This window comes from Myotis daubentonii, chromosome 9, assembly GCF_963259705.1.
Source record: "Myotis daubentonii chromosome 9, mMyoDau2.1, whole genome shotgun sequence".
Taxonomy (NCBI): Eukaryota; Metazoa; Chordata; class Mammalia; order Chiroptera; family Vespertilionidae; genus Myotis; species Myotis daubentonii.
In genome coordinates, this window is record NC_081848.1 from 62,171,180 (window position 1) to 62,194,396 (window position 23,217).

Here is a 23,217-nt window from a genome sequence, read left to right on the forward strand (position 1 = left end):
TAATATTTAAATATAATACATTTAAATACTTAGGCCAGTGGTTGGCTTATAATTCTCAATTAGCATTTTCTCATCATTACTAGCATACTTTTGCAATATTTTACTTTTAAGTTTTTAGAATTATAGCTGATTCAAGTTAATGTTATGGTAATATGTCACTTAATAATTTGCAAATATTTTCTTATAAGGGGTGAAAGGGTTAATAATAGGTACTAGTTTGGAATCAAACTAACAGTCTGTTCTATCTTTTCTACAGAGTAGGCAATCCAGAGTATGTGTAAACTGTGAAAACCATCATTTACTTAATGTGACTCAGAGAAAAACTTTAGAGAGAGTCCCTGGATAAAGGGTATTGCAAGTTTGTTTTTAATGATAGTCCTACTATCCATGTTTTAATTAATGTCTTTAATTTTAAATTAGGTGTTAAAATAAGAGGGAATATCACATCTTTAAAAGCATAAAATACTCGCTTTTTATATTCTTAAAATAATTTCCAATTTGAAATTTATCTACAGTGGTTCCTTAAATTATCCTATCTAATAAAGAGGGAATATGCTAATTGACCCTCACGCTGTCGCAAAGATGGTGGCACCCACAGCCAATAAGGAGGGAATATGCTAATTGCTGCCCCACCCTCAAAAAGGGTGGTGCCCACACCAATAAAGAGGGAATATGCTAATTGACTGTCCCACCCTCAAGGATGGCAGTCCCCACAGCCAATAGAGAGGGAATATGCTAATTGACTGCCCCTCCCTCAAAGACGGCAGTGCCCACAGCCAATAAGGAGGGAATATGTTAATTGACTGCCACGCCTTTAAAGATGGCGGCACCCACAGCCAGAAGATGTTGGTGCCCAGTTCCCTCAGCCCTGCTGGGGCAGCAGGGACACGATGAGGCTGGGCCCGCCCACCTCCAGAGTCCCCCAGTCCCCTCAGCCCCCCAGCTACCCAGGGCTGCCCGAGGCTCAGGTAACCAGGCGGGCTGAGGCTTGCACTGCCGGCAGTGGCAGGAGCAGAGGTGTGACGGGGCATCGCCTTCCCCTGATCGCCGGGTCACCTCCCTCCCCTGAGGGCTCCTGGACTGTGAGAGGGGGCAGGCCGGGCTGAGGGACCCCCATGTCCAGTGCATGAATTTTCATTCACCAGGCCTCTAGTGTATAATAAGCTCCATAGGACCAGAGTTTATATTTTTGCTATATTTGTCCTGCAGTGTGTTAGACATTGTAGCCATTGACGGATAGTTCTTTTGATTAAATTGAGTTCAATTTAAAATAAGTAAACACTAGAATTTTAGCTTTAAAGCAGCTGGAGTACAGATTCTTTTGAGAGCATTGAATTTTGAGTCAGACTGATTTGGTCTCAAATTGCAAACCCATCTTTCAAAAGTCTGGGCAAGTTACTTAATCTTGAGCCTTAGTTTCTACCTATCCTTATTATTTGCATTTGCAAGGATGATAATACCTATGTTTTATAATAGTTATTAGGATTATATACATGCAAAGCATTTTGAAGTGTGAGTAGCACATAATAGCCATTGGCCACTTAGTAGCTTATTATCTTCCTATTTTTGATAGTTCAGGATCAACTTGACTCTACTGTTAAAAGAAATCCATTGTTCACTAATGCACTTAGAAATAAAATTATTTCCTTCTAATGGTTTTTGGTTTAAAACTATTTTACATATTATTTTAAAGCTTAAGGCAAAAGCAAAGTGAAGAATCATTTATTCTAGTTTTGTATGTCATTTATTTAGTCACTTAATAAATATTTATAGAGTTCTAATTATGTTTCAGGTAGCATTCACAGCCCTTAGGATATAACAGTTAATAGAACCCATCTAAGTTTTCATGTTTATGCCCAACTGGGGAAGACATAATTAATACATAATCAAAGAAACATTTAAATATATGCACATTTATGTGTAATATATACATATTTATATACAACATGCAATATATTTATGTATGCACATATATATTTTTAAATATATAGTAGAGACAAGAGTTTTGTTTTAGCCATGTTAAATTTTAGATGAATAGTAGAAATCCAAGTAGAAATGACAAATATGGCATTAGGGCTTTTGGGTCTAGAAAATGAATAAAAAGTTAGTACATAGAAAGTATTTAAAGCCATGAGCAGGGAAGACAGTAGCTTGAGGAAGGAATCATCTACCATGTGACATGCTGTGGTCAAGTAAGAATTGAGTTTTGCAGAGATAGAGGATTATTGGTGATTTTGTGAGGAGATGCTGTGGGGAAGTTGTTGGGATTAAAAACCTGATTGGAGTGGGTTGAACAGAGATTGTTATAGGGACAGCAAATATAGGTAAACTATCAGAAAATTCTGTATTTTTGTCAATAATTGTGAAATACTTTAGTCAACAAAAAAAATCGATTTTTTTTAATGTTTATATGCTTAAAGTTTCTTTTTCTTTGTATAAATCTTAATAATCTTTTCATTGTTATTACTGATTGATTTATGGGAAGGGTAATTTTATGAATTTGGATTTTATATGTGTAATAAAGATTGTTTACTGGTTTACGCCTTGATATGAAAACACGTTTGACAAAGCCTACTATATTTAATTATAAATAACCATAATTGCCTAGTTTTTCATTAAATACAATACATAGTACCTATACCGTAGGTGAAAATAGCAGGGTTTAAGGTGTGGAAAAATTTTAAATCCTTCAAGGTTGGTAATATTTAGTTAGATAATAATTCTATGTATAATTTTTAAAAAATACGGTATATGTATTTGTCTTTAATAATTGCCAGTAGTGTCTTAATTTTACCCATCACCACAGTCATATAACGTTTAAAAATTTTTTTAGCAAGAGGATATATATCAAAAGCAAGGAGATTCCTTGGATAGATGTAGGGGTTGGAATCTGAAGACATACTCATATTGGATAATCTTTAATTGCATATTTTGGAAATAAACCATTTTACCAATTAAGTATCTTTTCTGTTACACTAGACTCATGGCATTTGAAAATAATAATGAATACTATATCACAAAATTTTATCCAGTTAACTTTTTAAATGGAAAGACATTTTGGGACATATCATGGTTGATTCCACCCATTTCTGGCATATGGTTCATCAAGCAATATTTGAATCGCATACGTTTTTTGAACATAAACTCAAAGATATCATTGGAAAGATATTTTAATAATCTGACAAAGTCTTAAGCCAAGGGATATATGGTATTTAATTTATTGTTTTTTTTAAATCATAAAATGTATTAATTAAATTTGATCTTTTTTATTTAAGGATGAAAATATCAAGTCAGATAGTCATTTATTGGAATTCATTTACTATGAATTAAAAGTTAATGATCCTATATAATAATAGGCTAATATGCAAATTGACCAAACGGTGGAACAACCGGTCTCTGTGATGCGCACTGACCACCAGGGGGCAGATGCTCAATGCAGGAGCTGCCCCCTGGTGGTCATTGTGCTCCCACAAGAGGAGCACTGCTCAGCCAGAAGCCAGGCTTATGGCTGGCAAGTGCAGTGGCGGTGGCGGAGCCGCTTCCATCTCCATCGCAGTCACACCTCCCCCAAGGGCTCCAAGATGGCAAGAGGGTACAGGCCAGGCTGAGGGACTTCTCCCCCCCCCCCCCCCCCCCCAGTGCACGAATTTCATGCACTCTGCCTCTGGTGTAATAATATCAAACAACTCTTTAAAAAAGAACTGACTCATGCCTAAATGTTAACTTCTTAATTTATGATATTTATAACAATAAACAGTTATTGAATAGAAGTATAAAAGAAACAAGAAACAGAAAGGTGTGAAGTGATACATAGTAAGCAGTGACAGCTGATGTTAAGATGCACCTGAATTTGTTTTCAGCTGCCTAGTTTCAAAGTCTTGCTGCTGCTTGTATACTCTTTTGGCTGAGCCATATCTTTTAAAATACCTTTGGAAGTATGGTTATTATTGTAATTTCCCTGAATATAAATGATATAATTATAGATACCCATTCTCTGTTACTTTGTATTTTTATATTGGGAAATGTCATCACTAACTTCTTTTGGTTTAAAATAATAGTGTTTGCTGATTGGAAACTGTGTTCACATAAATGATGGTATAAAATATGTAAACTTGTTTCTTAGTAACTCATTCATCTTAGTTTATTTTTAATGTTTAAATTTATGAAATATCATTTACCATATTTTTCTCAATGTGTAATTTAGGTACATACCTTATTTTAGTGTTGTTTTGTTTCCTAGAGCACAGTTTAACTTGTAATAAAATATAGCATACAGGTGATATTATAAACTCTCTGAAATACTGTACCAGTAAATATGTTGTTGAATTTTCATTTCTCTCAGCAGCCCACAAAAAATGTTAAATACTTTTTGTCGATTCATTAGTTCCAAATTTCATACTATTTTGAAATATGGAGATATAAACTTTGTTGCAAAGTTACTAATAACTTGAACTACTAAATAAGGTTTTTGTGTGTTTAATTTAATGCCATTATATCCTCTGTCTCTTCATTTTTTAATTTCCAAAGAAAGAAACAAAGCCTACAGAATGTCATAATAGAGAAAAATAGGACTATGTCTAACGTCAATATCAAATATTAGTTGTGGAGAAAGAGACCATGAAATAACTCCAAGGTTTTTTCCTAAAGCTCTAATTTGAATTCTTTTATATTGTTTACAAACTCCTTATATCTATATCTTGGTCTCTTATTTTGGAAAACAAATCTGGATCAATTTATTAATTTCTCAACCATAGTACAAATGGTAGTAAATGAAAGAGACCAATTTGATTCCATCTGTTGAAGTATACAATTGGTGAACGTGTATAGAAGAAAACTTCCATGGGTGAATAATTTTCTTTTGATAGTTCCCTGTGGCAGTTAGATAGCTAGTACATTAAAACTCATATTTTATAGAATATCAAAAGGATTCCATATAAGAGTATTTTATGCTTTGTTTAAATAACATTTTAATGGAAATTTCAATAAAATGAAAGACTCCCCAATTGATCACAAGCAACTGTTTTCATTGCAATAACACTTAGTTATAAAGCCATTACTACAGAGTTCTTTGAGACAGATTTTATATATATTTGCAATGCTATTGATTTATAATTTTTCTTTTCAAGGCTCCTGCTAGAGCCCACTACAGTGCTCTGTATTTTGAGTTCATGCAATTGATCTGCTCTTAAATGTTGATTATACTTTATTGACTGCTTTAACTTTTTTGATCAATAGTTATTCAAAAGTTGACTGAATGCTGTTTATTACTGATGATTTTAAGATTATGTCTCATAAAGAGAAACCTCTGACTTCTAATTTCTCTTAATATTTCTCTTATTGTGAAAGTAACCATTTATTTAGAGAAGGGAAGTAGATGACCTCTTTTTGCATTTATCCTAGATCATGGATAAAATGCTTTTCTCACATGAACCCCCTCCACTCGCCATGGCTAACAATAACCAAGATAATTTATACTTTCATAAATGATGATTAAAAATGAACTTTTTTCAGATTGTAGGAAAAATAATTATTTCAAACAACTATCAGTCTTTTGATTGCTTACTCTTAGGATTTAAATTTTCAGCTCACTTCATGTTATGTTGTTATAATAGAGTTAGTTCAAGTCTATTCAACTTTATTAAAAATTCAAAGATTTTTTTAAAATTTATAGTCAATTATGTTTAGATCTTATTTTTAGAGTTACAGAATATTTGCTCTTGAAGAGATTTTAAAAAAAATTTTCTCGCTTTATCATTGAGAAAATTAAGGCCTAAAAGGTAAAGTGACCTGCCTGAAGTCATCATGTAGCCACATCCTAATATATAAAAAGCCAGGGCCCGTCACGACCAAAACAACCAGATGGATGACTGAGCAGCAGGCTGCATGGGGCAACAAGGCCAGCAGGGGAGTTAGTGAGGGACAACCAAAGGACTGGACAGCAGGCTGCATGGGGCAACAAGGCTGGCAGGGGAGTTAGTGAGGGACGACCAAACGACCGGACAGCAGGCTGAGTGGGGCAACCAGGCCAGCAGGGGGGGCAGTTAGGGGCGACCAAGCTGGTGGGGGGGGCAGTTGGGGGCTACCAGTCCGGCAGGGGGGCAATAAGGGGTGACCAGACCGGCGGGGGGCGCAGTTGGGGGTGACCAGAATGGCAAGGGGGAGAATTGGGGGCGATCAGGCTGGCAGGCAGAGGTGGATAGGGTTGATCAGACTGGCAGACAGGTGAGCAGTTAGGAGCCAGCAGTCCCGGATTGTGACAGGGATGTCTGACTGCAAGTAATCAGGCCTAAACCTGCAGTCGGACATCCCCCGAAGGGTCCCGGATTGGAGAGTGTACAGGCTGGGCTGAGGCCCCCCCCCCTGCACGAATTTTGTGCACTGGGCCTCTAGTCCTATATAATAGAAGGCTAAATTAACCAAAGGGTGGAACAACTGGTTGCTATGATGTGCATTGACTATCAGGGGGCAGACGCTCAATGCAGGAGCTGCCCCCTGGTGGTCAGTGTGCTCCCACAGGGAGAACGTCGCTCAGCCAGAAGCCAGGCTCACGGCTGGCCAGCACAGCAGCTGTGGCGGGAGCCTCTCCCGCCTCTATGGCAGTTGGACTCCCCCAAGGGCTCCCAGACTCCGAGAGGACACAGGTTGGGCTGAGTAACCCCTCCCCCCAAGTGCATGAATTTTGTGCACTGGGCCTCTAGTTTTTATATAAATAGCTTAGCATGATGCACATACAGGAAGAGTTTAGTAATTATCTATGGAATTACATATATTTTGATACCTGAATAAATATGACAGAAGAGAATCAATATTTATATTAGGTAGTCTTATAATGTGAATTAATACAAAAAGAAACATTATTAACAAAATTAAGTGACTTTTAACATTTGTAATGATGGATTAAGGCAATAGTTGTTATACATACAGCTCATTTGCTTTAGTTACAATTTGTTCAACCAAAGTAATAGATGTAGACTGGCTCTAATGAGCATTATTTTATATTTTATTTACATTGTACTACATAATTAAGTTATAACATCGATCCTACTAATAATAACTTTGACAGCAGACATGTACTATATTCTCCAAGTAGGCAAGTGATGCTTCTTTTATATTATTACTAGGGGCCCGGTGCACGAAATTTGTGCACTTAGGTGTGTGTGTGTGGGGGGGGGGGGGGGAGTGTCCCTCAGCCCAGCCTGCCCCCTCTCACATACTGGGAGCCCTCAGGTGTTGACCCCCATCACCCTCCAATCACAGGATCGGCCCCTTGCCCAGGCCTGACGCCTCTGGCCTAGGCGTCCAGCCCGGGCAGCGGGGACCTGCAGCTGCAGCGGCCCCGCGATCGTGGGCTCCGCTTTAGGCCCAGGCAAGAGACCCCTAGCTCCCGGGACTGCCAGCTTCGACCATGCCCAGCTCCCATCGCTGGCTCCACCCCTACTTCCTGCTATCACTGGCCAGGGCAGAAAAGGCACCTGATTCTCCGATCATGGCTGGGGGGCAGGGCAAAGGCGGCCCCAGGGCCGCCTTTGCCCTGCCCCCCAGCTCTTAGCTCCCCCCTGGGTTTCCGATCACTGTCAGTGGCAGGGGGCTTCTTCCTGCTTTCCCTTTCGCCTCCCTGCATTGTGCCTACATATGCAAATTAACCGCCATCTTGTTGGCAGTTAACTGCCAATCTTAGTTGGCAGTTAACTGCCAATTTTAGTTGGCAGTTAATTTGCATATAGCCCTGATTAGCCAATGAAAAGGGTATCGTCGTACACCAATTACCATTTTTCTCTTTTATTAGTGTAGATCATAATAAGATTTATCTTTTACAGTTATCCCTGAAGTTATTAATTGCTTATAGAACTGAACCAGCATGAACGTTGGTACACTTGGCTTAAGGATTTAACATTGGTGATAGTGCTTGTAAAGTTTCATCTGAAATTTTAAAGCAAACATTTAGTCTACATAAGTTGATAAAATTTGTGTAAGTTTTCTTACAATGTCTTTGGTTTGGGTGTCAGGGAAATTCAATTTGCTTCCTCCCTCTTTTTTTTTTAAATATTTTATTGATTTTTTACAGAGAGGAAGGGACAGGGATAGAGAGCCAGAAACATCAATGAGAGAGAAACATTGATCAGCTGCCTCCTGCACACTCCCTACTGGGAATGTGCCCGCAACCAAGGTACATGCCCTTGACCAGAATCGAACCTGGGACCCTTCAGTCCATAGGCCGACGCTCTATCCGCTGAGCCAAACCGGTTCTGGCTCCCCCCTCTTTTTGTTATATATAGTACTATATGGGATATTCTTGAGAATTCAATATTTAACTAAAATTGGGAGACTTAGAAAAAAACCTGGAAAAAATTAAATTTTATTTATGCTTTATGTTAACATAAATTTACCTTTAAGTGCTGTATCTTTTTATCAAAAAATATTTTTACTAGAGAAGTTAGTCAGTATTCTTTTTGAAAACTTAAAAAATCTTTTAAAATCTGTGCTATATTTCAGGTTTTGTGATTAGTACTCTACTGTTTAATTATGAACTTCAAGTATATAAAAGCAAGTGGTGACATATAGAAGAGTTCCTTTGACACAGAATATTTTAAGAAGTAACAACAATTGCATGTCTGAAATTAGATAAACTCCTTAAAGTCAAGGTTGATTTATTTTTAAGACTATTGTGAAAACTAAGTCAGAAAATATAGCTTACCACTGTATTCTGACAGTAAAATATCTTAACTAATTAACAGAAAATGCTGATTTTTTCTGCCTAATTTTCTGCTCCTAGCAAGAGAAAGAATTTTCTTTATCTGGGCTAAATTTTTAATATTATATTTTATTAGCCTGCTTCTGACCTGTTTGGTATGTCATTGTTTATATATTTAAAGCCTTTTTTCATAACCATTAACCACATCATCTGAAGTTATTTGGGGTATTATGTTTTACTTAAAACAGACAAGGCAACTAAACTTCTTTGCTAATTTGTATATCTTTTCAGGATCAGGTATTCAAAGATTATATCTTATCTATCTTGTGTTATCTTCTCTTAACAATGTATCAAATAAATAGGCTTGATACTTTGCACTGTAAACATAGAAATGAGATTGACTGAAAATAAGAGATAACACCTTCTGGAATATACAACTTGGCATAATTAAAAGATTTCCAGGCTTTAAGTGATTATCAACTTAATTGGAGTCATGTTTATTGCAACATACTTCTAGTATTGGAGATAGAGAATTGAGGGTAGGAGTTTAATTTTAGATGAGGTTGAAAGAATGATTAGAAAAATTGACATTTCCCCTAACTTAATATTGTTTCCTCCTTAAATCCAGAAGGAATGATTTAAGATGATCTAATTTAGAATGAATTGAAAATATTGAACTTTTTGGCGACTTTATAATATATAGAAATAACTCAGAAGAACTACTTTAAAAGAAGAAAGCAAGTATATAGGGAAGATTACTTATATCACGATCTAGACTTTGGGATTCCCAGTGATTGCCTGACTTATTTTCTGGTTTTTGATCTCTGGTGTTTTGAAAGATAGTATTTCTCAACACATTTGCAATAGAATTACAAGTAGATGTCATGCTATTATTGTCACTATAAAATATTTAATGGCAAAATAATATTTGTGTAGTGATCTATAGTATACAAGTTATTTTCATATGCATTATTTCTTTATTTCACACACTATTAAGACACCTTTTAAATGATTTTTCCAAGGTCATGTAGAGATCCTCTTCTAAATTAACCCCTTTTGATAACTCCATTTTCAGTGTTCTTGAGTGCACCCATGTGATTTTAACAACACTGTTTTAGGTCTCTATTGAATTAGTTTTATGAAAAATTATACATCATGCCAATTCCCATGGGAAAGAACACTTAAACGATGCCAATATTGAACATAAGATCAAATAAAATTATTAATGCTAATTCCATTTATTTTCAATGACTTCGATAACACTATAAAAATTAAACAAGATCCTCATTTAATACCAATCTAAACTTTATTTAAATAGCTTTTCCTGACAATGTTTTCTTTAAGGATTTTATAGTCATCCTCTCTTCCCTTTTCTGTAAGTAAGCCACATATTTGTTCACCTATACTTAACAAATGTTAATCACCTGTTATATGCATAGTCTACATCTGGAGTTTCTGCTTTGCTCTACCTATGATTGCATACATTTAGGCAGTATTTGTAACAGTCAATTTTCTCCTGATAACAGGACCACTCCTATATAATAAAAGCTTAGGTGGCGTCGCACAATGTCCTCACAAGATGGCCGCCACATGATGGCTGGCAGGGTAGGGTAGTTGTGGGTGATCAGGCTGGCAGGGGAGGGCAGTTGGTGCAAAAAGGCCAGCAGAAGAGAACAGTTGGGGGCAATCAGGCCTGCAGCGGAGGGCAGTTGGGTGCGTACAGGCCAGCAAGAGAGGGGAGTTGGGGGGGACCAGGCCTGCAGGGGAGGGCAATTAGGGGCGACCAGGCCTGCAGGGGAGGGCAGTTGGGGGTGACCATGCCTGCAGGGGAGGGCAGTTGGGGACCACCAGGCCTGCAGGGGAGTGCTGGGGTCCTACCCCAGCAGGTCCAGGGGTTCCCAAAGGCGTAGACGGAGTCGGCGAAGAAGGAAGGACATGGAGACAATGTTCAGTTGATCAGCAGCCTAGCCAGGATCTCCAGCCAGCATCTCCAGCCAAGTTCTGGTCTGGATCTCCAGAGAGGTTCTGCTTAGGATCTCCAGCGAGGTTCTGTAGCCATGTTCCCTCGCTAGGTTCTTCAGCCAGGTTCTGTCCAGGTTCTCCAGCCAGGTTCAGTCACCAGGTTCTAGTCAGGTTCTCTTGCCAAGTTCTGTAGTCAGGTTCAGTCCAGGATCTTTTGCCATGTTCTCTCTAGCGAAGTCCTTCTGTCTCTAGGTTCTGTGTAGGTTCTGTCTTCTAAGTTCTGTCTCTTTCTGTCTTGTTACATCTGTATTTATACCAGTTGATTCAATCCTATCAATCTCTATTACAAAGGTCAGGGCGTTTCTTATCTCCATTCCAGGGAGTAAAGATTATGTAGCTTAAGCATGATTGTTCCTAGTTAAAGTGATTAATTACCCGCCTGGCACTTAATTAAGAGGTTTTATTCCCTCCCTAACTTCAGGGGGAAATCCCTACCTGGGGAAACAACCTTTCTCAGAGACCTTGGTTAAAACACATAGTGCCAAGAAGGTGAGCAAACATATTAAGAACAGTATGCCATATATGCCAGGTCCCTTGAAACAGCAAGCGTGGACCGGCTCCCGGCAGGGGAGTACAGTTGGGTACGATCAGGCCAGCAGAGGAGGGCAGTTGGGGGCGATTGGGTCGGCTGGGGAGGGTAGTTGAGGGCAATCATTCTGGCAGGGGAAGGCTGTTCGGGGTGATCGGGCTGGCAGGGGAGTGGTCAGGGGGTGATCAGGCGGGCAGGCAGGCGAGCAGTTAGGAGCTCAGATTGTGAGAGGGATATTCAAATGCCGGCAATCAGACATCCCCCAATCTGTCCCAGATTGGAGAGGGTGCAGGCTGGGCTAAGGGACAGACCCTCCCCCGCCCCCCCCCGCACGAATTTCGTGCACTGGGCTTCTAGTATGTTATATACTTTAAGAGTTTCTTTTCTAAAATTTATTTTTATTGCTTTCAGAGAAGGGATAGAGAGAGTGAGATAGAAACATCAATGATGATTGAAACATCAACATCAGGGAATCGATTGCTTCCTGCACATCCACTACTGGGGATCAAGCCCGCAGCCAGAGCATGTACCCTGGAGGGAATCAAATCTGGGACCCTTCAGTCTGTAAGCCATTGCTTTATCCACTGAGCCAAACTGGCTAGGGCAGTGGTCGGCAAAATCATTAGTCAACAGAGCCAAATATCAACAGTAAAACCACTGAAATTTCTTTTGAGAGCCAAATTTTTTAAACTTAAACTATATAGGTAGGTACATTCAACTTTAAATTCACGGTTTTCGTCTTCCGTTTTTCTTTGCTTCTTTGTAGCCATCTCAAACAGGGCACCTAAAAAAAATGTTTCATTTTATAATAATAAAGCCACCAACACAAAAGAATTACAATTCTTAAGTTGATGACAAAAATACCTGTAGGATTTGCAGCTGGTTGGAAAAATACAGGTAACTTTATGCTTCGAGTAGGTACTTTTGTCACCCGTGTGCGATTTGCGGACGCAACTAGCACTAACCACTGCACAATGAGACTGCTGACTGGCTCACTCAACTCCTGCATGAATCGCGCGCCCCTCCCCCACACTGCGTATCCCGCGGCCCACGTGCTCCGAGTCTCCCGTTGCCAGACCGACCGACACCCCCCACTTCTTCTAATGTAACTTCTTCAAAATAGACTCCCCCAGGCCGAAAACCGACTTCTGCGCATGGGCCACGAATTTCAATTGCACGGTACGCGCGCCCGCACGTGGTATTTTGTGGAAGAGCCACACTCAAGGGGCCAAAGAGCCGCATGTGGCTCACGAGCCTCGGTTTGCCGACCACTGGGCAAGGGCTACACATAAGAGTTTTATTTTAAGAATTTGGCTACAAATGTGTGTGGGCCACCAAGTCTGAAATCTGTAGGGGAGTCTGCCATCTTATGCAAGGATTAGTGCTGTAATCCTGAGGTATCATTTCCTCTTACTATAGGAAAACTTAGGTTTTCTTTTATGGCCTTTTAATTGATTCTATTCATTACAGAGATGAATCTCATTTACTTGAAGTTGAACTTGTTTCAGATGTTAACTGCATTTATCAAGTATCTTCACAGATAATGTTTAATTAGTGTTTGATGAAATAACTGGGTTACTATAGCCTAGCCAAGTTTACTATACACATAAAACTAATCATCATAGTATTTATTTGAAAAGTTACCTGTAATTGAATCCCTTCATATGAATATGATGAGGCCTACTCATGGAAATGTTTTTAAAAACTTCTGCTAGATTAGATGTGTAAATCCTGGCTATGAGGCAGGAAGCTTAGTAGCCCTCAATCAAAAAGATCAGTGTTCACACCTTGGCTTCATTACTTTAGTTTGTTTTTGGGAAAGCGGCTTAATTTCAGAGTCTCTTTCCTGTTGTATAAAATAAGGCAAATAATATCTTCCTCACAGAAGAATTAGATTAGTATTTAGTGAGTTAATGTATGCTAAACACCTTGTAGACTTCCTGGCAAACACAGATGCTCAGTAAGTACTAATTCCTATTCCCTTTTCTCCTTTATTCTTTTGAAACCAAAATTTGTTTTATCATCAGTGCATTTGGATTCATTTATTTATTCATAAATATTCAACAAATATTTATTAATTTTTATGTGACCAATACTGTTTCAGCTATTAGAGATACAAAAGTGGATCTGCTGGCTTAGAGCTTGCCTTCAATTGATGGGACATAGACATTCTATAATAATAAAAGCTTAATATTAGACTGGACGTCCTTCTGGATGACCTTCAGACCAAGCTGGGGCTGCAAGGGAAGCCCAGTTCCCAGGTGCCTGCCTCCATAGGGAAGTCCGGGTCCCGGGGGTCTGCCAGCGGCCAGAGGGAAGCCTGGGCCCCGGGTGCCAGAGGGAAGCCAGTGCTGGCAGCGGGGGGGGAAGAAAGTCCTACTCTTGCACTAATTTCGTGCATTGAGCCTGTAGTAAATATAATAAAAAAAGAAAAATGTGAAGTAGAGTATTTACATTAGATCAAGTACCATGAAGAAAAAGTAAAGCTAGGAAGGGGTGTGAAATGACTGTTGGTGGTGAGAAATGGGATTATAGTTTTATTTGGGGCAGGCTTACTGGGAAGATTATTTTTAAGCAAAGACTTAAAGAGAAAACAGGGCTACTGCTCTATCCTTTACTGTCTGCGCTGCCTTGGGGCAGGCAGATGGAACACTAACTGCAAAGGCTTTGTGACAGGAGTATGTGAGGGACAGCAAGAAGGCTCTGTTAATTGGAAAAGAGTGATTCCAGGAGTAGTGGAGTAGAAGATGAAATCCAACAAGTTGGGTGAGGTGGGCTGGGCAAATTTTGAAGCAGGGATTTGTGAAATGAGAAGCCATCACTATGTTCTCAGCAGAAGAGGGCTGTCATGACCTGAAATGTATGCTATTCAAAACCAAATTATAGGAAACCATGAGGTGTCATTAAGAGCATAGACTCAAAAGATAGACTGCATGAGTTCCAGTGGTTTTGTAATTTAGTAACTTGAAACCTTAAGGCAAGTTACCTCTCTACATAATAATAACAGCATCTACCTGGTAGAGTTGTTATGTAAAGTAACCCTCCCCTCTGCTTAGCAAATAGAAAGAATCTAATGAATTTTTGCCATTGTTTTAGTAATAATAAAAGGGTCCATCTATAATATGACCTGTTCTCTGCTGGTGATTTTGAATTGATACATAAACCTTGTTGTCACTGATTTAGACCTAAAGTTATATTGATAAATTAGAAATGGTTATGGGTGCTAAAGAAATATGCCTCTGCTTATAAATTGATGCTTCAGATGGTCAGATTTTGAGAGGATCATGGTGACTCCCTAAAAAACATATCTCCTCCTTTTTTTTTTTTTTTTTTTGGTTAGTGCTATCATTCTTTCATGAGAATTGGTTTGAAAAGTTTGTGATAACTTTAACATTTCTTCCAAGTTTATTGCTTGTACCTAAACTAAGTGTTAGTTCTTAGAGTACTTTATGGTAGCCTTCCTTCTGTCATCTCTCTCATAAGGAAGGACCTTTCCTTTCCTATATGTCATTACTCCACTTCAAGTCCTTTGAGTTCATGGGCTCTCATCCATTCTCCTGCTTCTTATCAATGGAAGTAGTAGGTATTTTCATTTTGTTTTTTGTTTTATTATACTCATTACATGCCAGAAAGTACTCTTAAGAACTTTGTACCACAATTCATTTAATCCTCATTATAACCCTATAAAGCCAGTGTTTTTGATTCCATTTTATAACTCAGACCAGACTCAGGAAGGTTAAACAACCTTACATTTAACCTGGTTTATTTCTTTTTTCTTTTTTTTTAAAATTGTTTTATTGCTTAAAGTATTACAAAAAGTATTACATATGTCTCCTTTTTTTCCAGCCCTTGACAATCCCCTGGCCTCCCCTACAACCCAGTGTCTTATGCCCATTGGTTATGCTTATATGCATGCATACAAGTCCTTCAGTTGATCTCTTACCCTCCCCTCCTGCCCCCCAACCCTCCCCGGCCTTCCCGCTGTAGTTTGACAGTCTGTTCGAGGCTGCTCTGCCTCTGTGTCTATTTTTGTTCATCAGTTTATAATGGTCTTTATTATCCATAAATAAGTGAGATCATGTGGTATTTTTTCTTCATTGACTGGCTTATTTCACTTAGCATAATGCTCTCCAGTTCCATCCATGCTGTTGCAAATGGTAAGAATTCCTTCTTTTTTACAGCAGCATAGTATTCCATCGTGTAGATGTACCACAGTTTTCTAATCCATTCATCTACTGATGGGCATTTAGGCTGTTTCCAGATCTTAGCTATGGTGAATTGTGCTGCTATGAACATAGGGGTGCATATATTCTGTTTGGTGTTTCTGTTTTCTTGGGATATATTCCGAGAAGTGGGATCACTGGGTCAAATGGGAGTTCCATTTTTAGTTTTTTAAGGAAACTCCATACTGTCTTCCATAGTGGCTGCACCAGTCTGCATTCCCACCAGCAGTGCACAAGTGTTCCTTTTTCTCCACATCCTCTCTAGCACTTGTCGTTTGTTGATTTGTTGATGATAGCCATTCTAACAGGTGTGAGATGGTACCTCATTGTTGTTTTGATTTGCATTTCTCAGATGACTAGTGACTTGGAGCATGTTTTCATATTTCTCTTGGCTTTCTGAATGTCCTCTTTTGAAAAGTGTCTATTTAGGTCCTTTGCCCATTTTTTGATTGGATTGTTTATCTTCCTTTTGTTAAGTTGTATGAGTTTCCTATAAATGTTGGAGATTAAACTCTTATCGGTGATAACATTGGCAAATATGTTCTCCCATGCAGTGGGCTTTCTTGTTGTTTTGTTGATGGTTTCTTTTGCTGTGCAGAAGCTTTTTATTTTGATGTAGTCCCATTTGTTTATTTTCTCTTTAGTTTCCAATACCCTAGGAGCTGTATCAGTCAAGAAATTGCTTTGGCATATGTCTGAGATTTTGTTACCTTTGGATTCTTCTAGTATTTTTATGGTTTCCTGTCATACATTTAAGTCCTTTATCCATTTTGAGTTTATTTTTGTGTATGGTGTAAGTTGGTGGTCTAGTTTCATTTTTTTTGCATGTATCTGTCCAATTTTCCCAACACCATTTATTGAAGATACTATCTTGACTCCATAGTATGTTCTTGCCTCTTTTGTCAAATATTAATTGAGCATATTGGTTTGGGTCGATTCCTGGGCACTCTGTTCTGTTCCATTGATTTATATGTCTGTTCTTATGCCAGTAGCAGGAAGTTTTGAGAACAGTGGCTTTGTAATACAGCTTGATATCTGGTATTGAGATCCCACCTACTTTGTTCTTTCTCAGGATCGCTGCAGCTCTTCGGGGTCTTTTTTTATTCCAGATGAATTTTTGGAGAGTTCGTTCTAGATCTCTGAAGTATGCCGTTGGTATTTTAATGGGAAGTGCGTTGAATTTATAGATTGCTTTGGGTAGTATGGACATTTTAATGATGTTGATTCTACCAATCCAAGAACATGGTATGTTCTTTCATCCGTTTATGTCTTCCTCGATCTCATTTTTCAACGTCCTGTAGTTTTCTGAGTAGAGGTCTTTTACCTCTTTAGCTAAGTTTATTCCTAGGTAGCTTAATTTTTTTGGTGCGATGGTAAATGGGATTGTTTTTTTTAGTCTCTCTTTCTGTAAGTTTACTATTGGTGTATAGAAATGCCATAGATTTCTTGGCATTAATTTTGTATCCTGCTACATTGCCAAATTCATTTATTAAGTCTAATAGTTTTTTGATGGAGTCTTTAGGGTTTTTTATGTATAATATCATGTCATCTGCAAATAAGGATAGTTTTACTTTTTCTTTTCCAATTTTGATGCCTTTTATTTCTTCTTCTTGTCTAATTGCAATGGCTAATACTTCCAGTACTATGTTGAACAGGAGTTGTGAGAGGGGGCATCCCTGTCTTGTTCCTGTTCTTAGGGGAAATGGTGTTATTTTTGTCCATTGAGTATGATGTTGGCTGTGGGCCTGTCATATATGGCTTTTATTATGTTGAGCTATGATCCTTCTATTCCCACCTTGCTGAGAGTTTTTATCAAAAATGGGTGTTGGATTTTGTCAAATGCTTTTTCTGCATCAATTGATATGACCATGTGGTTTTTTTCTTTCAATTTGTTTATGTGATGTATCACGTTTATTGATTTGCGAATATTGTACTATCCTTGCATCCGTGGGATAAATCCTACTTGGTCATGGTGTATGATCTTTCTGATGTACTGCTGGATCCGATTTGCTAAGATTTTGTTGAGGATTTTGGCATCTATGTTCATGAGGGATATTGGCCTGTAATTCTCTTTCATTGTGTTGTCTTTACCTGGTTTTGGTATTAGGGTGATGCTGGCTTCATAGAATGAGCTTGGAAGTGTTCCTTCCTCTTGGATTTTTTGTAGTAGTCTGAGGAGGCTAGGTTTTAGTTCTTCCTCGAATGTTTGGTAAAACTCCCCTGTGAAGCCGTCAGGTCCTGGGCTTTTGTTTGCTGGAAGCTTTTTGATGACTGCTTCAATTTCTTCCATAGTTATTGGCCTATTGAGATTTTTAGATTCTTCCTGATTGAGTTTTGGAATGTTGTATCTTTCTAGGAATTTGTCCATTTCCTCCAGGTTGTCTAGTTTTTTGGAGTAGAGTTGTCCATAGTATTGTTTAACAATCATTTGTATTTCTGTGAGGTCTGTTGTTATTTCACCTCTATCATTTCTGATTTTGTTTATTTGGGTCTTCTCTCTTTGCTTCTTGGTGAGCCTGGCTAGAGGTTCATCAATCTTGTTTATCCTTTCAAAGAACCAGCTCTTGGTTTCATTGATTCTTTGTATTGTTTTTTTGGTCTCTATGTCATTTATTTTTGTTCTAATCGTTATTATCTCCTTCCTTCTGCTCACTCTGGGCTTTTCTTGTTGCTCTGTTTATAGTTCTTTGAGATGTAGAGTTAGATGATTTACTACCATTTTTTCTTGTTTTTTGAGATAGGCCTGCAGAGCTATAAACTTCCCTCTCAGGACTGCTTTCATTGTGTCCCACAGGTTTTGGATTGTTGTGTTTTCATTGTCATTAGTTTCCAGGATGTTTTTAATTTGTTCTTTGATCTCATTGGTAACCCAATCAATATTTAATAACATGCTATTCAGCTTCCAAGTGTTTGAGTATTTTGGGTTGTTTTTATTGTAGTTTATTTCTAATATTATGCCATTGTGGTCTGAGAAGATGCTTGGTATGATTTCAATGTTCTTGAATTTGGGGAGATTTTGTTTGTGACCCAATACGTGGTCTATTTTTGAAAATGTCCCATAAGCACTTGAGAAGAACGTATATTCCGTGGCTTTGGGGTGAAATGCTCTGAAGATGTCAATTAAGTCCATCTGATCTAGTGAGTCATTTATGATTGCTGTTTCTTTGCCGATGAGGATTTATCCAGTGATGTCAGTGGTGTATTAAAGTCCCCTACTACGATTGTATTGCTGTCGATCTCTCCCTTGATATCTTCTAGGAGTTTTTTTATGTATTTGGGTGCTCCTGCATTGTGTGCATATATGTTTATCAGGGTTATATCTTCTTGTTGTATTGATCCCTTTAGTATTATGAAGTGGCCTTCCTTATCTCTTGTTATGGCCTTCACTTTGAGGTCTATTTTGTCTGATATAAGTATTGCTACCCCAGCTTTTTTTTCATTTCCATTTGCCTGAAAGATATTTTTCCATCCCTTCACTTTCAGTCTGTGTGAGTCCCTTATAATGAGGTGGGTATCTTGTAGACAGCAAATATATGGGTCATGTTTTTTTATCCATTCAGCCACTCGATGTCTTTTGATTGGAGCATTTAGTCCATTTATGTTTAAAGTTATTATTGAAAGGTACTTGTTTGTATCCATTTCTATTTTTTGTGCCTGTTTTCTTTCTGAGCTTTTTATTTCTTCTTTTTACACCAGTCCCTTTAGCATTTCTTGCATTGCTGGCTTGGTGGTGATAAACTCCCTTAGCCTTTTTTTGTCTGTGAAGCTTCTTATTTCCCCTTCAAGTTTGAATGATAGCCTTGCTTGATAGAGTATTCTTGGATTCATTCCTTTGCTTTGCATCACTTTGTAAATTTCCGTCCATTCTTTTCTGGCCTGATGTGTTTCTATTGAGAAATCATTTGATAATCTAATGGGAGATCCCTTGTATGTAACTTTCCATCTCTCTCTTGCAGCCTTTAAGATTCTCTCTTTGTCCTGAACATTTGCCATGGTAATTATGATGTGTCTTGGTGTGGCTCTTTTCAGATTCACCTTGTTTGGGACTCTCTGTGCTTGTGTGACTTTTTTCTTCCCCACCTCAGTGAAGTTTTCTGATACTATTTCTTCAAATAGGTTTTCTAACCCTTGTTCCTCTTTCTGTTGTTCGGCAGCCCTATTATTCGTATGTTGTTTCTGTCATGTTGTCCCATAGCTCCCTTAGGCTCTCCTCCTGTCTTTTAATTTTTTTCTCCAATTGCTGTTCAGTTTGGGTGTGTTTTGCTTCCCTGTCTTCTAATTCGCTAATTCGGTCCTCTGCTTCTCCTAGTCTACTGTTGAAACTTTCAATGGTGTTTTTTATTGCAGCTATATCACTCTTCATTTCTTCTTGGTTCTTACATAGTTTATTGATTTTTTTTATCCGTTTCTTCTTGATTCTTGCATAAGTTGTTGATTTTTTCCTCCATCCAGTTTATGCATTCTAGGACCCTTAATCTGAATTCTTTTTCTGTCATGCTGAAGTCCTCTATTTCACTTAGCTGCTTTTCTGGCGAGTCCTCCTTTTCTTTCCTTTGGGGGTTTCTTTGTCTACCCATGTTTGACCTCACCGACATCTCTAGATGTTGAATCTTTCAGTGGCTGCTCCCTGGGTGGCAGTGGCTCCTTGGGCTGTGGTTGCTCCTCGGGCGGTTGTGGTAGCAGCTGCTCCTCACTTGGCAGCAGCTCCTCTGGTGGGTCCTGTTCACAGCTGTGGTGCTCCTTTGGCTGGTGGGGGGAGGCTTCACACACAGCTGCTGTTCCTCAGACAGAGGATGTGATGATCAGGAGGCTGCTGTTCCTTGGATGGGGGCCGGCTACACACACAGCTGCTACTCGAACTGGGGCAGACTGCTCACATGGCTGTGATCCTTGGATGGGGGCTGGCTGCACGCTGCTGTTGTTCCTCTGATGTGGTGGGCTGCTTGTGGGGCTATTGCTCCTAGGACTTGGACAGGTTGATTGCAAGTCTGCTGCTCCTCAGACGGGGGTGGGCTGCTTGCGCGGCTGCTGCTCTTTGGACGGGAGTGAGCTGCACGTGTGGCTGCTCCTCCGGACAGGGACGTGCCACTCACCTGGCTGCTGCTCGTTGGACAGGTGCAGGCTGTTGTGGCTCTGCTCCTCGGACCAGTGCGTGCTGCGCAGGGCTGCTGCTCCTAGGACATGGGCGGTCTGCTCGTGTGGCTGCTGCTCCTCGGACCAGGGTGGACTGCTGCTGCTCCTCGAATGGGGCCCGGCCGCTCGCAGAACTGCTGCTCCTCGGATTCGGCAGGCTGCTCGTACGGCTGCTGCTGCTTGGACAAGGGCAAGATGCTTGTGCAGCTGTTGCTCCTCAGACTAGTGCAGGGTGTGCACAGCTGCTGTTCCTTGGATGGGGGCAGGCTGTGCAGGGCTGCTGCTCCTCATACGTAGGAAGACTGCTTGTGCGGCTGCTGCTCCTCGGACAGGGAAGTGGGCTGCTCACACAGCTGCTGCTCCTTGGACCGGGGCAGGACACATGAGGCTGCTGCTCTTAGGCTCGAGGCAGGTTGCTCACGGGGCTGATGCTCCCTGGACAAGAGCGTACCGCTCACGTGTCTGCTGCTCATGTGGTTGAAAAAATAATGTGAAAAGAAGTAGGAAATAAAGGAGCAAACCAAAAAAAGGAGAACAAAGCAAAAAGCAAAAAAAAAAAAATAAAAGCTTACAAAATAATAATAAAAAATAAAAATGAAAAATTGAAATGTCATTTCATTGGCTGGCTTAAGATTCCAGTTTTCTGGAATGTCCACCTGGTTTATTTCTTATTACAAATTTTGTATAGCATACAATTAAGTCAATTAATGATTTAAGAATAAGTATCTTTGCCTTTAGATTTATTTCTTCTGTTGTAATTAGTTATAATCCAGGTTTCACTCAGGGTCATCTTCTTTGATAAAAGAGACTTTTCAGACCATACCTGCATAGAATATTATTTCCTTCCATAAAACAGTTTACTCATTATTAACATTATCATGTAATGGCATTTGGCATGTTCGGAGTTTTCTTTGTTATTTTATCATTTTTTGATGTATGTTTGCTCTCTCCAAATGGACTTTCCAAGTTTCCGTTAGGACACTAAGAGTATATTTTATAATTTGTATCTCCATACAGAATTTATATTCAAAATTGTGTTCTCCATACAGAATGTATAAAAATGCATAATTTTTATGTTACTGTCAAGATAATTAGCTAATTGACTTTAGTATGAATATTTTTTCCTTTGAGTCAACTACCACTTTGAAAGTTGAATAAATGCTTCCTAGTCAGTTGAAAATTGTAAATTTATAGATGCTTTGCTCCTAATAATATGGCAAAATAACAGCGTAGTTAAGTTAGTCCCACTGTCAACTTCATTGTTCCTATGTGGAGTTGTTTACATACTTGAAAACATGATTAGTAGGGTGATAAAAATTTAAAAGGAAATAATAAAATTCTTTAAAGCTATTTCTATTGAAAAAAAGTAATAATATTTACATTCTAAAATGTGTCTTGAAAGATTATTTAAAAGATCATGTTGTAAGTGGCATTTTTTTCAAATTGGGATGAATTAAAAGATAATTCAAAGATGTTTTCTTAGTTTTAAGACATAGCAAAGTCAGACTAATTATGGAATTGTCTTATTTCAGATATGCCATTGATGATTTTTATTGCATTTGAAAATTAGTGAAATTTCTCACTGTAGAAGTGTTACATGATTGAGAAGCTCCTTTTATAAAGGTTTTGTTAGTCTTTCTTCAAGTTTATAAGCCCTGAAATTTTTTATATGAGAAATACTTTAGTGTCTAGTCTAAATTATTATGAAATTTAGGTGTTTTATAAAGAATTATTTATTAATTTAACTGAGTTTTATTAGTAATATTTCTAGAGCACTCTTTATTTTTCTTCCTGCGTATTGTCTTATTTTTCATATCCCTATAACCTGATGATGTGGACTAGAACAGTGTATTTGTCTTTACTTATACATGAGAAATTGAGATTCAGAATACTTAAATAACTTACTCAACTTTTATGACAATTCAATAATAAATTCTGGACCAGACAGCAGAGATTTTTACCTCAGTCTCTTTCTTTTACAACCTGCTTCATCATTTGTCTCTTGTCTTTTACTTTATAAAATACTTGAAAGTCACAAAGCAGTTTGTTGTAAAAATATTTAGTTATTTTATTGGACCCGCCTCTTCTAGTTATTTTAATTTTAATTATTTAATTATTTAATAATTTTAATTGTTTTTCCTCTTACTTGCCTATGAAACTTTTTCACATCTTAAATTTTACTTTCTAACATTTTCACACAAAGGTTTTATGGTGATGTAGTGTTTCCTATTCTGAGTCTGAAACTTGTCCAAACTTGAATTGCATGTTCAAACAAGGTAAAGAATATGGAAGTTCTTACTCGCCTGCCTGCCCTTGTATGCACATAATAGTCATGATTTGCATAGAAATGATGTTATTTGAAGGCCAAGTAATGGAAAATTTTACCATCATTGGTTTTATTTTAATGCTGATAAGAATTTAACATTAGAACCATGTTGAGACTGACATTAGCAAAATGACTTGTGCCATACATCTCCCCCCCCCCCCCCATTATTTTTTGCAAAGAACATTTGCTGAACACATTGATTAAAGAGCTTGGTATTGCATTATTTTTGCATTCTTTTTCAACTACTATAAACTATATGTTTGATAATTTTTAGAAGAAAATACCTACTTAG

At 38.4% G+C, this 23,217-nt stretch overlaps 1 protein-coding gene across 4 annotated transcripts in view; it reads left to right on the plus strand.

Moving 5' to 3' along the window:
- The window catches only part of METTL15 (methyltransferase 15, mitochondrial 12S rRNA N4-cytidine), a 193,495-nt gene that overhangs the window by 58,090 nt on the left and 112,188 nt on the right, over window positions 1-23,217 (plus strand). The window lies entirely within an intron of this gene.